Source organism: Hyla sarda, chromosome 10, assembly GCF_029499605.1.
Source record: "Hyla sarda isolate aHylSar1 chromosome 10, aHylSar1.hap1, whole genome shotgun sequence".
Taxonomy (NCBI): Eukaryota; Metazoa; Chordata; class Amphibia; order Anura; family Hylidae; genus Hyla; species Hyla sarda.
The window spans coordinates 34,604,148-34,618,960 of NC_079198.1; the positions used below are offsets into that span (position 1 = coordinate 34,604,148).

Sequence of the window (14,813 nt, forward strand, 5' to 3'; positions counted from 1 at the left end):
CTGGAATTTTTATCATAGGTATACCTCAACTATGAGAGACATAATGAGAAAAAAAAATCCATAAAATCACATTATTATTAATCCACATTATTGTGGAAAATAAGTATTTGGTCACCTACAAACGAGCAAGATTTCTGTTTCTCACAGACCTGTAACTTCTTCTTTAAGAGTCTCCTCTGACCTCCACTCGTTACCTGTATTAATGGCACCTGTTTGACCTTGTTATCAATATAAAAGACACCTGTCTACAAATTAAAACAGTCACATTCCAAACTCCACTACGACCAAAGAGCTGTTGAAGGACACCAGAAACAAAATTGTAGACCTGCACCAGGCTGGGAAGGCTGAATCTGCAATAGGCAAGCAGCTTATAGTGAAGAAATCAACTGTGGGAGCAATTATTAGAATATGGAAGACATACAAGACCACTGATAATCTCCCTCGATCTGGGGCTCCATGCAAGATCTCACCCCGTGGTATCAAAATTATAACAAAAATGGTGAGCAAAAATCCCAGAACCACACGGGGGGACCTAGTGAATGACCTGCAGAGAGCTGGGACCAAAATAACAAAGGCTACCATCAGTAACACACTACACCGCCAGGGACTCAAATCATGCAGTGCCAGACGTGTCCCTCTGCTTAAGCCAGTACATGTCCGGGCCTGTATGAAGTATGCTAGAAAGCATTTGGATGATACAGAAGAGTATTGGGAGAATGTCATATGGTCAGATGAAACCAGAGTAGAACTTTTTGTTAAAAACTCAAGGAGAAAGAATGCTGAGTTGCATCCAAAGAACACCATGCCTACTGTGAAGCATGGAGGTGGAAACCTCATGCCTTGGAGCTGCTAAGGGACCAGGATGACTGATCCGTGTAAAGGAAAGAATGAATGGGGCCATGTGTCGTGAGATTTTGAGTGAAAACCTCCATCCATCAGCAAGGGCATTGAAGATGAAACATGGCTGGGTCTTTCAGCATGACAATGATCCCAAACACACCGCCTGGGCTACAAAGAAGTGGCTTCCTAAGAAGAATTTCAAGGTCCTGGAGTGGCCTAGCCAGTCTCCAGATCTCAACCACATAGAAAACTTTTGGAGGGAGTTGAAAGTCCATGTTGCCCAGCGACAGCCTCAAAACATCACTGCTCTAGAGGAGATCTGCATGGAGGAATGGGACAAAATACCAGAAACAGTGTGTAAAAACCTTGTGAAGACTTAGAGAAAACATTTGACCTCTGTCATTGCCAACAAAGGGTATATAACAAAGTATTAAGATGAACTTTTGTTATTGACCAAATACTTATTTTCCACCATAATTTGCAAATAAATTCTTTAAAAAGCAGACAATGTGATTTTATGGATTTTTTTTTCTCATTATGTCTCATAGTTGAGGTATACCTATGATGAAAATTGCAGACCTCATCTTTTTAAGTGGGAGAACTTGCACAATTGGTGGCTGACTAAAAATTAGCTTTGAAACGAATCCAAATATCGCCGTGATTCAATCGCACAAATCAGTTCATTAAACTCTATTTAGTGCAGTCCAGGCTCCAGGGCATCTAAAATGGTGGATCCATAAGTGAGGATATGGGGCAAGGAACTCTGGGAAGGCGGCAAGGCATCTAGGCGGGATAACCCTGAATCCCATGTAGCATGCAGCCTATCAGCAGCCAGCCACCCCTGTGATGTCACAGCCCTATATAATGGGCACCATTCTTGCGGCCAGGCACTTCAGTGTTTTATTTCAGAGAGAGCATTTCACTGCAGGGGGGATAGAGCATTGTGTGTGTTGCACAGAAAAACAGCTTTACAGAAGCAATTCACCACAAGCCCAAATCACTGCATAAAAGCACACTTTGTGGTGTCATATACAGCGACTCCACTGCTGCAGTGGGGTGTACAGCAACTCTAAAGCTTAAAGGGGCCAGTCAGGCAGAGCAGTAAAAGCCTTTGTCACCTGCTATTAGTGCCTAATAGTACTGTACTGGGCTCTACTACACAGTGATTCTGTACTGCTGCAATTGGTTGTACAACAACTGTAAAGCAAACAGGGGCCAGTTAGGGTGAGCACTAAAAGCCATAGTCACCTGATTACAGTGCCTAATACAGGTTGCATAGCAGGGCTTATTGTCCTCTCATGATTGTAACCTATGCGTACATGGTGGGAGGTGGTGTTGTGACCTTTAAAGGCTCCTGAAGCAGACACTGTTGAGGAGCCTGAGGAGGACATCAGTGACGTGCAGACACAACTCGATGATGATGAAGCCGATCGCACTTGGGGGCCGGGTGCAGAAGGGGCTTCATCATCAGGAGAAGAGGGTTGCAGGTTGCCCGTGAGACAGCAGCTGAGCCAGCAAGGTGGTAGCATGGTTGGCAGTCAACATGGTGGCAGAAGTGGGAAGTCTGAAGCCAAACATGCCCGGGGTAGACCCCCTGCTTTGCGGTAGCCTACCTTCCCGGGAGGTAGTCAAACAGGGGTTCCTGAAGTCGGCAGCAGTAGCAATCAATCAGTGCAGACAGTCGGGGGGAAAATCAGCTATCCGGCGGTGTGACAGTTTTTCATCAAGCATCCGGAGGATGGTAACCTGGCCACATGAAAGATGTGTCGGCAGAAGGTGAAGCGTGGGCAGGGACCCAATGTTGGCACCACGGGCCTTCGTCAACATATGCAGCGTCACCATTAAGCAGCCTGGGAGAACCGTGGCTCCGGTGCGGTGGTCAAGCCTGCTGCATCACCCAGTGGCACACCGCTCCCTCTTTTAGCCAGCCAAGACTCCACCACCTCAGCTGAAGGGAGCTTTCTGTCATATCCATCTTCTATTGTTCCCGATGCCCCTGCTACTCCTACTTTGAGTCAGTCATTCCGCCAGCAATCCATCAGCTAAGCCATTTCCAAGAGACAACAGTGTGCGCCCACTCATCCAAATGCGCAGAAGCTGAATGTGCTCCTGTCCAAGTTTCTGGTGCTGCAGTCCCTTCCTTTTCAATAGGTGGACTCTGCACCTTTCAGAGAACGGATGGCTGATGCAGAGTCGAGGTGGAGGGTCCCGAGCCGTCATTCCTTGCAAAAAAGGCGTTACCCTCCATGCACAATTTTTTGGAACAAAAGGTGGGCCAGTCCTTGAGCCTGTCGGTGAGTACCAAAGTGCGTGGCAGCACCAATGTGTGGAGCTGTAACTATGGTCAGGGACAATATATGTCCTTTACGGCCCACTGGGTAAATGTGGTTCCTGCACAGCCACAACAGCAACTTGGACAGGTAACGCTGCTTCCTCCTCCATGCTCTCAGGCTGTTTGTCCTGTTACAGTGTGCGACTCTGCCTCTCATCTTCCACCTTGTCCTTAGCTTCCACTGCACGGAGAAGTCTCAGTGCTCCTCCAGTATACCATGTGTGCTGGACACGGCAGTGTCACGCTGTTCTTCACATGGTTTGCCTTATATGTCCGGCTGTACTTCACATGGTTTACAATATGTCTACTTTATGTTTGCATCATAAATTTGACATGTCTTTACTTTTGGAAGACATCAGAGGGCTTTAAAGTTCAGCAGAAATTTTCAAATTTTTCACAAAATGTTCTAAATCTGAATTTTTCAGGGACCAGTCAGTTTTGAAGTGGATTTGAAGGGCCTAGTTATTAGAAATACCCCATAAATGACCCCATTATAAAAAACTTCTTCCCTCAAAGTATTCAAAATGACATTCAGTGAGTGTGTTAACCATTTAGGTGTTTCACAGGAATAGCAGCAAAGTGAAGGAGAAAATTCAAAATCTAAATTTTTCAAACTCGCATGTTCTTGTAGACCCAGTTTTAGAATTTTTACAAGGGGTAATAGGAGAAAAGCCCCCCAAAATTTTTAACCCAATTTCTCTCGAGTAAAGAAATGTATGTCAAGGGTTTGGTGGGCGCAGTAGAGGGCTCAGAAGGGTGTTTGACGACTTTTTGTTAAAGTCAGATGTGTAAATGAAAAATGATTATTTTTTTTTAAATAAAATGCTTTTTTTTTACAAGGGGTAATAGAAGAAAATGCCCCCCAAAATTTGTAACCCCATTTTTTCTGAGTATGGAAATACCCCATGTGTGGACGTCAAGTGCTCTGCTGGCGAAGTACAATGCTCAGAAGAGGAGGAGTGCCATTGAGCTTTTGGAGAGAGAATTTGTTTGGAATGGAAGTCAATGGCCATGTGCATTGACAATTCCCCCCGTGGACCCCCCCACATGTGACCCCATTTTGGAAACTACACCCCTCTCAGAATTCAATAAGGGGTGCAGTGGGCATTTACTACCCACTGGCGTTTGACAGATCTTTAGAACAGTGGGCTGTGCAAATGAAAAATAATTTTTTTTATTTTCACGGACCACTGTTCCAAAAATCTGTCAGACACCTGTGGGGCGTAAATGCTCACTGCACCCCTTATTAAATTCTGTGAGGGGTGTAGTTTTCAAAATGGGGTCACATGTGGGGGGGGGTCCATTGTTATGGCACTATGAGGGCATTTTAAAAACACGTGGCCTTCAATTCCGGACAAATTTTCTATCCAAAAGCCCAATGGCGCTCCTTCTCTTCTGAGCATTGTAGTGCGCCTGCAGAGCACTTTACATCCACATATGGGGTATGTTCTTACTCAGAAGAAATGGGGTTACAAATTTTGGGGGTCTTTTTTTCCTATTTTTCCCTTGTGAAAATGAAAAATCTAGGGTAACTCCAGCATTTTAGTGAAAACACATGTGGAGTGTTAAGGCTCACTATATGCCTTGTTATGTTCCGTGAGGGGTGTAGTTTCCAAAATGGGGTCACACGTGGGTATTTATTTTTATTGTGTTTATGTCAGAACCACTGTAAAATCATCCACCCCTGTACAAATCACAAATTTAGGCCTCAAATGTACATAGTGCGCTCTCACTCCTTGTTGTGCGTCCGCAGAGCATTTTACACCCACATATGGGGTATTTCCGTACTCATATGGGGGTCTTTTTTCCTTTAACCGCTTGTGAAAAATAAAAAGTATGAGGCAACACCAGCATGTTAGTGTAAAACGTTTTATTTCTTTACACTAACAGGCTGGTGTAGACCCTCTTCATAAGGGGTAAAAGTAGAGAAAGCCCCCCAAAATGTGTAACAATTTCTCCCGAGTACGGAAATACCCCATATGTGGCCCTACACTGTTGCCTTGAAATACGACAGGGCTCCGAAGTGAGAGAGCGCCATGCGCATTTCAGGACTATATTAGGGATTGCATAGGGGTGGACGTAGGGGTATTCCAGGCCAGTGATTCCCAAACAGGGTGCCTCCAGCTGTTGCTAAACTCCCAGCATGCCTGGACAGTCAGTGGCTGTCCGGAAATGCTGGGAGTTGTTGTTTTGCAACAGCTTGAGGCTCCATTTTGGAAACACTGCTGTACAACACGTTTTTCATTTTTATTGGGGGGGGGGGGACAGTGCAAGGGGGTGTATATGTAGTGTTTTACCCTTTACTATGTGTTAGTGTAGTGTAGTGTTTTTAGGGTACATTCAAACTGGCGGGGGTTTACGGTGAGTTTCCTGCTAGGAGTTTGCGCTGCAGCGGAAAATTAGCCGCAGCTCAAACTTGAAGCAGGAGACTCACTGTAAACCCGCCCGTGTGAATGTACCCTGTACATTCACATGGGGGGGGGGGGCAAACCTCCAGCTATTGCAAAACTACAACTCCCAGCATGCACTGACAGACCGTGCATGCTGGGAGTTGTACTTTTGCAACAGCTGGAGGCACACTGGTTGGAAAACCTTCAGTTAAGTTCTGTTACCTAACTCAGCATTTTCCAACCAGTGTGTCTCCAGCTGTTTCAAAACTACAACTCCCAGCATGTACTGATCGCCGAAGGGCATGCTGGGAGATGTAGTTATTGCAACAGCAGGAGGTACGCAACTACAACTCCAGATGTTGCTAGGCAACTACTCACTGGCTTCTGTAGGATCCATGGAGCCTGCTGCACGTCATGGCAGAGGATCGTGCCGAGGGTAAGTGACCTCCGGTGCCGGTCACCGTCGGTTCCCCTGCTCTTCCCGTTCTACTGTGGGTGGGCAGAGCAGGGGAACCGAACATTAACCCCCCCCCCTCCCGCCTCCGATCTGCTATTGGTCGATTGCTTCTGATTGACAATAGCACCCCTGCCACCTCACTCCTATCTCTTCATGGGGATCGTGGGTGTCTTGGACAACCCCAATCCCCCTTATGTTCCGGGTCACCCGAGACCCGTATGACCCGAAATCGCCGCAAATCGCCGGTATGAATTCACCAGCAATTTGCGTCGATTGCTGACATGGGGGGGTCCCCCATGGGCATATGCACTGGATTCCTGCTGATAGATATCAGCAGTAATCCCGGTCCGTTCCCTGCCCGACGCGCGACCGGGACAGAAATTCCCAAGGACGTACAGGTACATCCTTGGTCCTTAAGTACCAGAGAGCAAAGGCCGCCCTTGTACGCCCTTGGACCTTACAGGATTAACCTCTCCTCTTAAGGGTACGTTCTCACTGCGTAATTTCTGCGGAATTCAGTGAGTGGAATTCCGCGCAGTAAACATTTACATCAGTGTGAATGGGTCTTCCGTGAGACCCGTTCACACTGAGAAAATTCAGCGTCTGACAATTCCATCGCTAAAATTGTTCCGCACAAATAATGAACATCCATGAGCACTCCAAATGAAGTCTGTGAGCACTCCATAGCCGTCAATGGTGATGTCATGCATGCGGTCCTCCCACCAAAGTATTTTGGCCAGATGGAATTTTCACTTGTGGAATTCTGCGAGCGGAGATTCCACAGTGTGAATGCACCCTTAAGTGTTTTAAGGGCTCTAATTTCTAAAACTAATTTCAATAAATACATGATATCAGAACAGTAAAAAGGCTTCATTTACATGACAATTACTGGGTGTGCACCAACAAAAACAGTGCTCAAAGAGTACTACCAAATATTTCAAGCCAAAGAAATGTAATTGTCTTCTTCAGGCTCTAATACACACACTTTCCAAAACTGTGAATTTTCCACTATTCTTCACATTTCTAGTGCAAAAATGTGAAATGTATTCACCTATCAAGTCAGTTCAAAAATATTGCAACTTGGTTAATTCCACGTATTTGCACCGGATTGCTAAGGTGTGGCATTGCCATTAATTGAATCTCCAAAGTGGCAAATTTCTAAAGTTTCTCACAGTTTCACAAATGTTTAAATAAGAGACTAAAAAATACAAGTCAGCAGTCCACTTGCAGAGACACGGGTGCCGAGCCGAGTCCCAAGCTTAACACAATGGGGGGGGGGGGGGGAATATTCAAAGACTTGTGTTATTAGGGCTCTTTATTTTGCACCTAAAAGAGTGTCAACTGCGCCTCATTTTCAGAAGTGTGTTTGGTCTTTTTATAATATGGGGATTATAGCACAAATAGCACATTATTTAATACATATAATATTCCATATATACTCGAGTATAAGCCAAGTTTTTCAGCTCGATTTTTCGTGCTGAAAATGCCCCCCTTGGCTTATACTAGAGTGAAGCCAAGGGGGGGGGGGGGATGGTTGGGCCAGGCCGTCCATCTTCACTCATCTATGTTGCAGGGAACATACCCATTCCGGTGGGGAGGGCGAGCCGGTCCGGGCCATCCATCTTCACTAGCCCCGGACTAGTGACGCTGCATTGACACCGCCCTGCAGGGACGTCCGTGCGCAGCAGATGTCCATGACGTCATGGGCGTCCCTACGCACGGACATCCCTTCACATCATCATAAATGCAGCATCACTAGTCCAGGGCCGGTCTAGAATCAGACAATCCCCACCAATAATGCAGATGATCCCTGCAGCTAAGGAAAGGACCGAGAGAGCAACAACTGGGGAGGGGAGTAGACAACGAAAGCGGGGTCTGGATGGTGACAGGGGGATTTGGATGATGACAGGGGGGGATGATAAAAGGTGGGATGATAGCAGGGGGTCTGATGATAGGAGGGTCTGGATGATGACGGGGGATGATGACAGGGGGTGATGATGACAGGGGGGGGTCTGGATGATGACTGGGTAGGGATGATGTATTTCCCACTCTAGGCTTATACTCGAATTAATAGGTTTTCCTAGGTTTTTGGGGTGAAATTAGGGGCCTCGGCTTATATTTGGGTCGGCTTATACTCGCGTATATACGGTAATAAGTATACTGTGACACTGTGCACCAGAAAGTGGTGCACAACCTTTGAAAATAGCACAAAGAGCCTAACCACGGCCCTTTTAAAAAATCGGCTAAAACAACACTAAATCGGGTGCTTAATATCTAAATATGTAGTGCTAATAGTGTGCGCCACATTTTAAGCAAATGTGGCGCAGCTAAAGCAAAAAAAAGGTGGCACAAAATTTTTTAATATCTCCCCCCCCCCCCCCCAATTCCCAATGCCCACTAACTGGAGGGGGTTTCAGATGCTTAACTTCGGGTGGTCGCATGTACTGTATATTGCTATGGCCCTTAGCTATATACAGTGGTCCCTCAAGTTACAATATTAATTGGTTCCAGGACAACCATTGTATGTTGAAACCATTGTATGTTGACACCATAATTTTATGGAGACCTGGTAATTGTTTATGAAGCTCCCAGAATGACATCCAAAAATAGGAAAAAGAGGATTAAACAAAAATAAGTATATAACTAATATAGATAAAGCAAATCCTTACATATAAAAGTAAGAAAGATCTGCTGGGAGCTGTAAATCACTATCTATGTAGAGGACAGGAGCTTCTTCAGGGTCCTGTACAGTACACGCAATGTCCTAAAAAAGTAACATGGAGCCGCCCTCACCTGGTGTTTAAAGGAGCAACGAACTGTGGCATAGGTTAAGAGTAGTACAGAACATGTAATACCTCCCTGTACTGTAGGGGGCGCTACCAGGCAGGAATTCAGTGCATATGCTTCAGTACTACAGGTGTTTTACCAGTGAATGCCCATTCTGATTGGTCAGTTCTTCCAGTCATTGACATGTTTCACAGAACTGTCTGCACATTGTATGTTGAGTCTGGTTTCAAGGTGCAATGGTCCAGAAAAGACCATTGTATGTTGAAACTATTGTATGTTGAGGCCATTGTAAGTTGAGGGATCACTGTAGAGTACATGCCACCATCACAGAGGTGCTCATACAAAATATAGTGCATGCTACCCATAGCAATACAGTACACTAATCTCCTATAGTTACCTATAGCACTATTCTACCCTCCTAAAGTTACCTATATTGCCATAGGTACATCTTGGATGATAGTATATTGCTATAGGTACCCCTAGGACAGTAATATATATTGCTACTTGTACCTCTATGATGTCTATAATGATATTATATTGCTATAGGTACCTCTACAACAGTAACATATTGCCACAGATACCTCTAGGATGGTAGTATATTGCTATAAGTACCTCTGCCTGGATCAACACAGTAGGGTTCCATGTTGAACTTGATGGAATCATGTAATTTTTCAAATATATATATATATATATATATATATATATATATATATATATCTCAATGGCCCTCATTTACTAAGAGTGTTGTGTAGGTTTCTTTGTGGGTTTTAATTCCCTACAATTTATTTTCCACGGTATTTACTAAGGTTTCCCTACATTTTCCACTTTCCCTCCATTTTGCTTTTTTTTTTTTACACATGCTCTGATCTGTCTGGTTTTCCTCAGCTCAAATCCACCACATTTTATGAGGAAACCTTAGTAAATATGTTGGGTTTTTGTGAAAATGTCGGGAACACGCCCCTTTTCTGAGACCACACCCCTCTCCCTGGGGCCACGCCCCTTTTCTGGGTTTTCTTAGAAAAATTGAGAGTTAGTCGGGGTTTTTTCTGGCGCAAAATCTGGCACAGACAGAATTTCTGGCGCAATGCGACAGAATCCGGTGCACAACCCGACAAAACATGTTGGGTTTGCAATAGTAAATGAGGGCCAATGTGTGTATGTGTGTATGTATGTGTTTCATGTGTGTATGTTCCAGCATCACATCCAAACGGCTAAAGATATTAACATGAAACTTGGCACACATGTTACTTATATGACAACAACAAAAATAGGATAGGTGATTTAACCCTTACTCACCCCCATTTGCCAGGGTCGGGGTTTTTGTTTAAAGTCCCATACAAATCTATGGGAAAAGTACAACTTCCGAATGGCTGGAGATATTTCAATAATATCTGGTACACATATTACTTATATGTCAAATAAAAAGATATCATAGTTAAATTAACCCTTACCTAGAGCCTTATATAAAAGATGTTTTTTTGTTTCAAGTCCCATGCAAGTATATGGGACTTCCAGTACCTTACTCCTTAAGCTCCGCTCTGCATCTCCTAGTGAATGTGTCAGTCCGGCTTGCAAGCCACACCCCATCTCGCAAAAACACGACCACTGTTTAGGCTCCACCCCTTTTATTCTCTACCCTTTTTGTGCATCGGTCTGGCTTGCAAATCACGCCCTGTCCCATAAAGCCACGTCCCCTTCTATTTTCAGCTTATAATATCTTCATCATAAATCAGTCCCACCTGAGGACAGGATATGAGGATGGGACATAAGGTCCGGATAGGAGGTCGGGATATGAGGTCAGGATATGAGGATGGGATAGGAGGACGGGATAGGAGGTCGGGATAGGAGGTCGGGATAGGAGGTCGGGATAGGAGGCCAGGATAGGAGGTTGAGATATGAGGATGGGATATGAGGACTGGATATGAGGATGGCTACATGTTACAGGTACCTCTCAGATGGTACTATATTGCTAGAGGTATCTTTAGGACAGTGATATATTGCTGCAGACACCTCTAGGATGGTAGTATATTGTTAAAAGTACCTCTAGGACGGTACTATATGGCTACAGGTACCCCGACTCGCGAAGATTCGCATCTTGATGCACCTTTGCCTGTGCAGACCTTAATTCATGCACAGTCCCTGGTCTGATATGTCAGGGTAGTGATTTCCAGAGTATGGGGGATGTACAGGCAATGGTTGAATGAGGAGTGAACAATGGGAGAGATCAGATGGAGGTCTTATAAGGATCAGATATTACATGAGGGGAAGTATCAGATAAGGCCAGAGATTAATGAAGGGGACAAGTTGTAAACAGCCTTGTATGTCATTGCTAACAGTATAAATTGAATTTGATGTGCAATGGATAGCTAGCCAGTGAAGTGATTTACAAAAGGGGAGAGGCAGAGTAGAAGCGAAGAGAGAGGTGTATTAGTCAGGCAGCAGAGTTTAGGATGTTAGATGTATGGCTACAGAGGATAATATTGCAGTATTCCAGGCAGAAGATGTTAAAGGAGTAGTATAGTGAAAATTGTGCATCCTATTGTGCCCGTGCTGCAAAAAAACTAAACAAAACAAACATTAACTCACCTTCCTCCGGTCCCCCATTGCGCCGCTATAGCTCTTCGGTCTTCCAGTCCGGTCTTCTTCCTTCTTCTGTGTTCATGGATCGTCACACTGCAGTCAGTGTATTGCCGGCCACAGAGATGTCCCGCCTCGGTCGGTGATAGACTGAGCGCAGTGTCATGTAAGGAGCCCGGGCAGACGGTACGCTAACTGGAGTGTGACGATCCATGCACAGGTAAGAAAATGTTTTTTTTTTTTTTTTTTGCAGCCCGGGTACAATAGGATGAAGACAATTTTAACTATACTACTTTAAGGACGGACACCTGAATTTTTGTTAAATTAAAGTTGAGAAAAGTATAGACTTGAAAAATGTATGAGGGCTTGAATATGTAGTTAGAGAGACAGAGCAGAGTTGATGTTTATTGTAAAGCAGCAGACTCATAGGACTGGGATAGGCCAGCAAAGATCAGACTTTAGTATAAGGTGTATGGCAGCTTAATTGAAAGATAGATCATGTTTTGTTGGGCTGTGTGCCAGATTCTGGGGAATTGCACCAGAAATTTTGTCTGCGCCAGAATTTGCGCCAGAATTGAAAAAATCCTGACCAAATCTCCATTTCACTGAGAAAACCTGAAAAGGGAGCATGTCTAATACACACAGTGATGTCACAGTACAAGGATAACACACACACACAGAGATGTCACAGTACAGGGATAATACACAATGATGTCACAGTATATTTACATTTAATGTCCTTGAGAAAGCCACAGCTTGTGGCGAAACGTCGGACGGACAATGTGTTAATTTTTTTTATAAACCCTACTAGCATTCTAAAGGGAGTTGTGGACTGCAGCCATAACACCCTTGTCTCTCTTTACCCCCTTAACGACCACGGACGTAAATGTACGTCCTGGTTTGGCGGTACTTCCCGCACCAGGACGTACATTTACGTCCTGTGTATGACCGCGAGCATCGGAGCGGTGCTCGTGTCATACACGGCAGGTCCCCGGCTGATAGAAGCCAGGAACCCGCCGGTAATAGCCGACATCCGCGGATGTCCATGTGGATGTCCGCGATCAACACCTCAGATGTCATGATCTGTACAGATCACGGCATCTGCGGCAATGCGCATAATAAAATAGCAACGCTGCCACGGCGATCCGATCATCTGTAATGGTGGCCGGAGGTCCCCTCTCCGGGCTCCAGCTGTCTCCTGGTGTCTCCTGCTCTGGTCTGATATAGAGAAGACCAGAGAAGGAGATAGCCGATAATACTGATCAGAGCTATGTCCTATACATAGCACTGAACAGTATTATCAATGAAAGGATTGCTATAGATAGTCCCCTATGGGGACATAAAAAGTGTAAAAAAAAAAAAAAGTTGAAAAATGTAAAAATAAAAAGTAAAAAAAAGTGAAAAATCCCCTTCCCCCAATAAAAATAAAAATTGTCAGTTTTTCCCATTTTACCCCCAAAAAGCGTATTTTTTTTTTGTAAACATATTTGGTATCGCCACGTGTCCGAACCATCAAAATATAATGTTAATGATCCCATACGGTGAACGGCGTAAACGTAAACATTTTTAAAAAAGGCCAAAAATGCTGCTTTTTTGTCACATTTTATTTAAAAAATTTTTTTTAATTAAATAAAAGTTTTATATATGCAAATGTGGTATCCATAAAAAGTTCAGATGACAGCACAAAAAATGGGTCCTCATACCGCACTATATACAGAAAAATGAAAAAGTTATAGGTGGTCAAAATAGGGCGATTTTAGATTACTGATTTTGTACAAAAAGTTTTCGATTTTTTTTAAAGTGGTACAAAAATATAAAAGTATCTAGCCATGGGTATCATTTTAATCACATTGACCCACAGAATAAATAACACATGTCATTTTTACCGTAAACTGTACAGTGTGGAAACGAAACCCTCCAAAATGTGCAAAATTGTGGTTTTCATTTAAATTTCCTAGCTAAAAAAAATCTGGTAAAATCAGAGTTTTCATTACAAAGTACAATTGGTCACGCAAAAAACAAGCCCTTATATGGGTCTGTAGATGGAAATATGAAAGCGTTATGGATTTTAGAAGGCGAGGAGGAAAAAACGAAAATGCAAAAATAAAATTGGCCTGGTCCTTAAGGTGAAAATGGGCTTGGTCCTTCAGGGGTTAATCATATTAGTAGGCAGTTGCATGCAATCACAATTTATGTTTTGGTGATGGAACTAGTGGGGTAAGGTTTTAACCTTTAAGACTTATTAAAAGTTATGTTTTATCAATAGTGGATGGGAAATAAAGGGTTCCAGTGATCATTTAGCGATCAATTGTATAAATACGAAGTGATGTCACAGTACAGGAATAATACACACAGTGATGTCACGGTATGTGGTGCAATACACATTGGGGAGTTTGAAAAGAGGTGGGGATGGTGCTATAGAGACAAGTCTTGTCCGTGAGAAGTCATCATGGCGGTTTAAGCCGGAGAGAAGAAAAGGAGAAGTGAACGATGAGAGAAGACATCACCTATCACCTCTGAATCGCTAAATGTAACTGTAATCACTTATATGATCTGCAGATTTCTTGCGCACAGCTGGTATCTACCTATTGATGGTCATGTAAATTATCACTTATGTGTTGTAAAGATCCTGTGTACAGCTGGTATCTACCATGTATATGGTCCTGTATATAATCACGTATAAGGTATACAGATCCTGTCTACAGCTGGTATCTACCTCTATATGGTCCTGTAAATAAATACTTATATGGAATACAGATCTTGTGTACAGCTGCTGTATACCTCTATATTGTCCTGCATATAATCACTTAGGGGGCATTTATCATTATATATACACCTTTTTCATTGTCTATATTGCGTAAATCTTTTTGCGCAATTCCGTTTTTTGCATGTTTTTTTGCGTACTTATTGATAGAAGTTTTACTCTGAAATTCTTTGTGACTGTGTATGGTAAAGCTGATTATGCAGTCTGCATCAATTTATCAACTGTGTCTTTAATACTTACACGCACAAACTCCCGATTAAATTGCGCAAATATACACCATCTAGGAGGACACGTAAAAAGTTGCCAGAATCTGTCCAGCAAAATACAGATTTAGAACCACCTCTAATTATTTAATCTTTTGCCATAGACTGACTATTATACTACAACCTCTGAAGGGAATCCACAAGCATTAGTATCAGCCATAACACTGTATTAACCTGGGTAGGAAAGTAATCAAAAAAAAATAAAAATTTGCCTAGAAACATGTTAAAATTTTTTTGCATAAGGCAACTTGGAAATATAAGAAGGCACTAACCCTGGAGAATAGGAAGGAAGTCAGAATTCTGTGGGCCCACCGCGGGAAAATGCCACAGGACAGTGAAAAGCAGCTCTGTGAAGTGTGAGGTAGAGAAGGAGTATATCACAAAGAAATGTCCCTGGAGGTTA

At 43.5% G+C, this 14,813-nt stretch overlaps 1 protein-coding gene and 1 long non-coding RNA gene across 3 annotated transcripts in view; one reads left to right on the plus strand and one right to left on the minus strand.

The window, feature by feature from the left end:
- The window catches only part of TECTA (tectorin alpha), a 271,389-nt gene that overhangs the window by 154,210 nt on the left and 102,366 nt on the right, over nt 1–14,813 (minus strand). The window lies entirely within an intron of this gene.
- Nucleotides 1–14,813, plus strand: part of LOC130294630 (uncharacterized) — an 81,342-nt gene that overhangs the window by 3,321 nt on the left and 63,208 nt on the right. The window contains exon 1 of one of the 2 annotated variants that reach the window (XR_008848561.1): nt 13,788–13,913. The exons of the other annotated variant lie outside the window; for it this stretch is intronic. This is a non-coding gene — a long non-coding RNA (uncharacterized LOC130294630). Of the gene's footprint in view, nt 1–13,787; nt 13,914–14,813 lie in introns of those variants that run through there. 2 annotated transcript variants of the gene reach the window in all.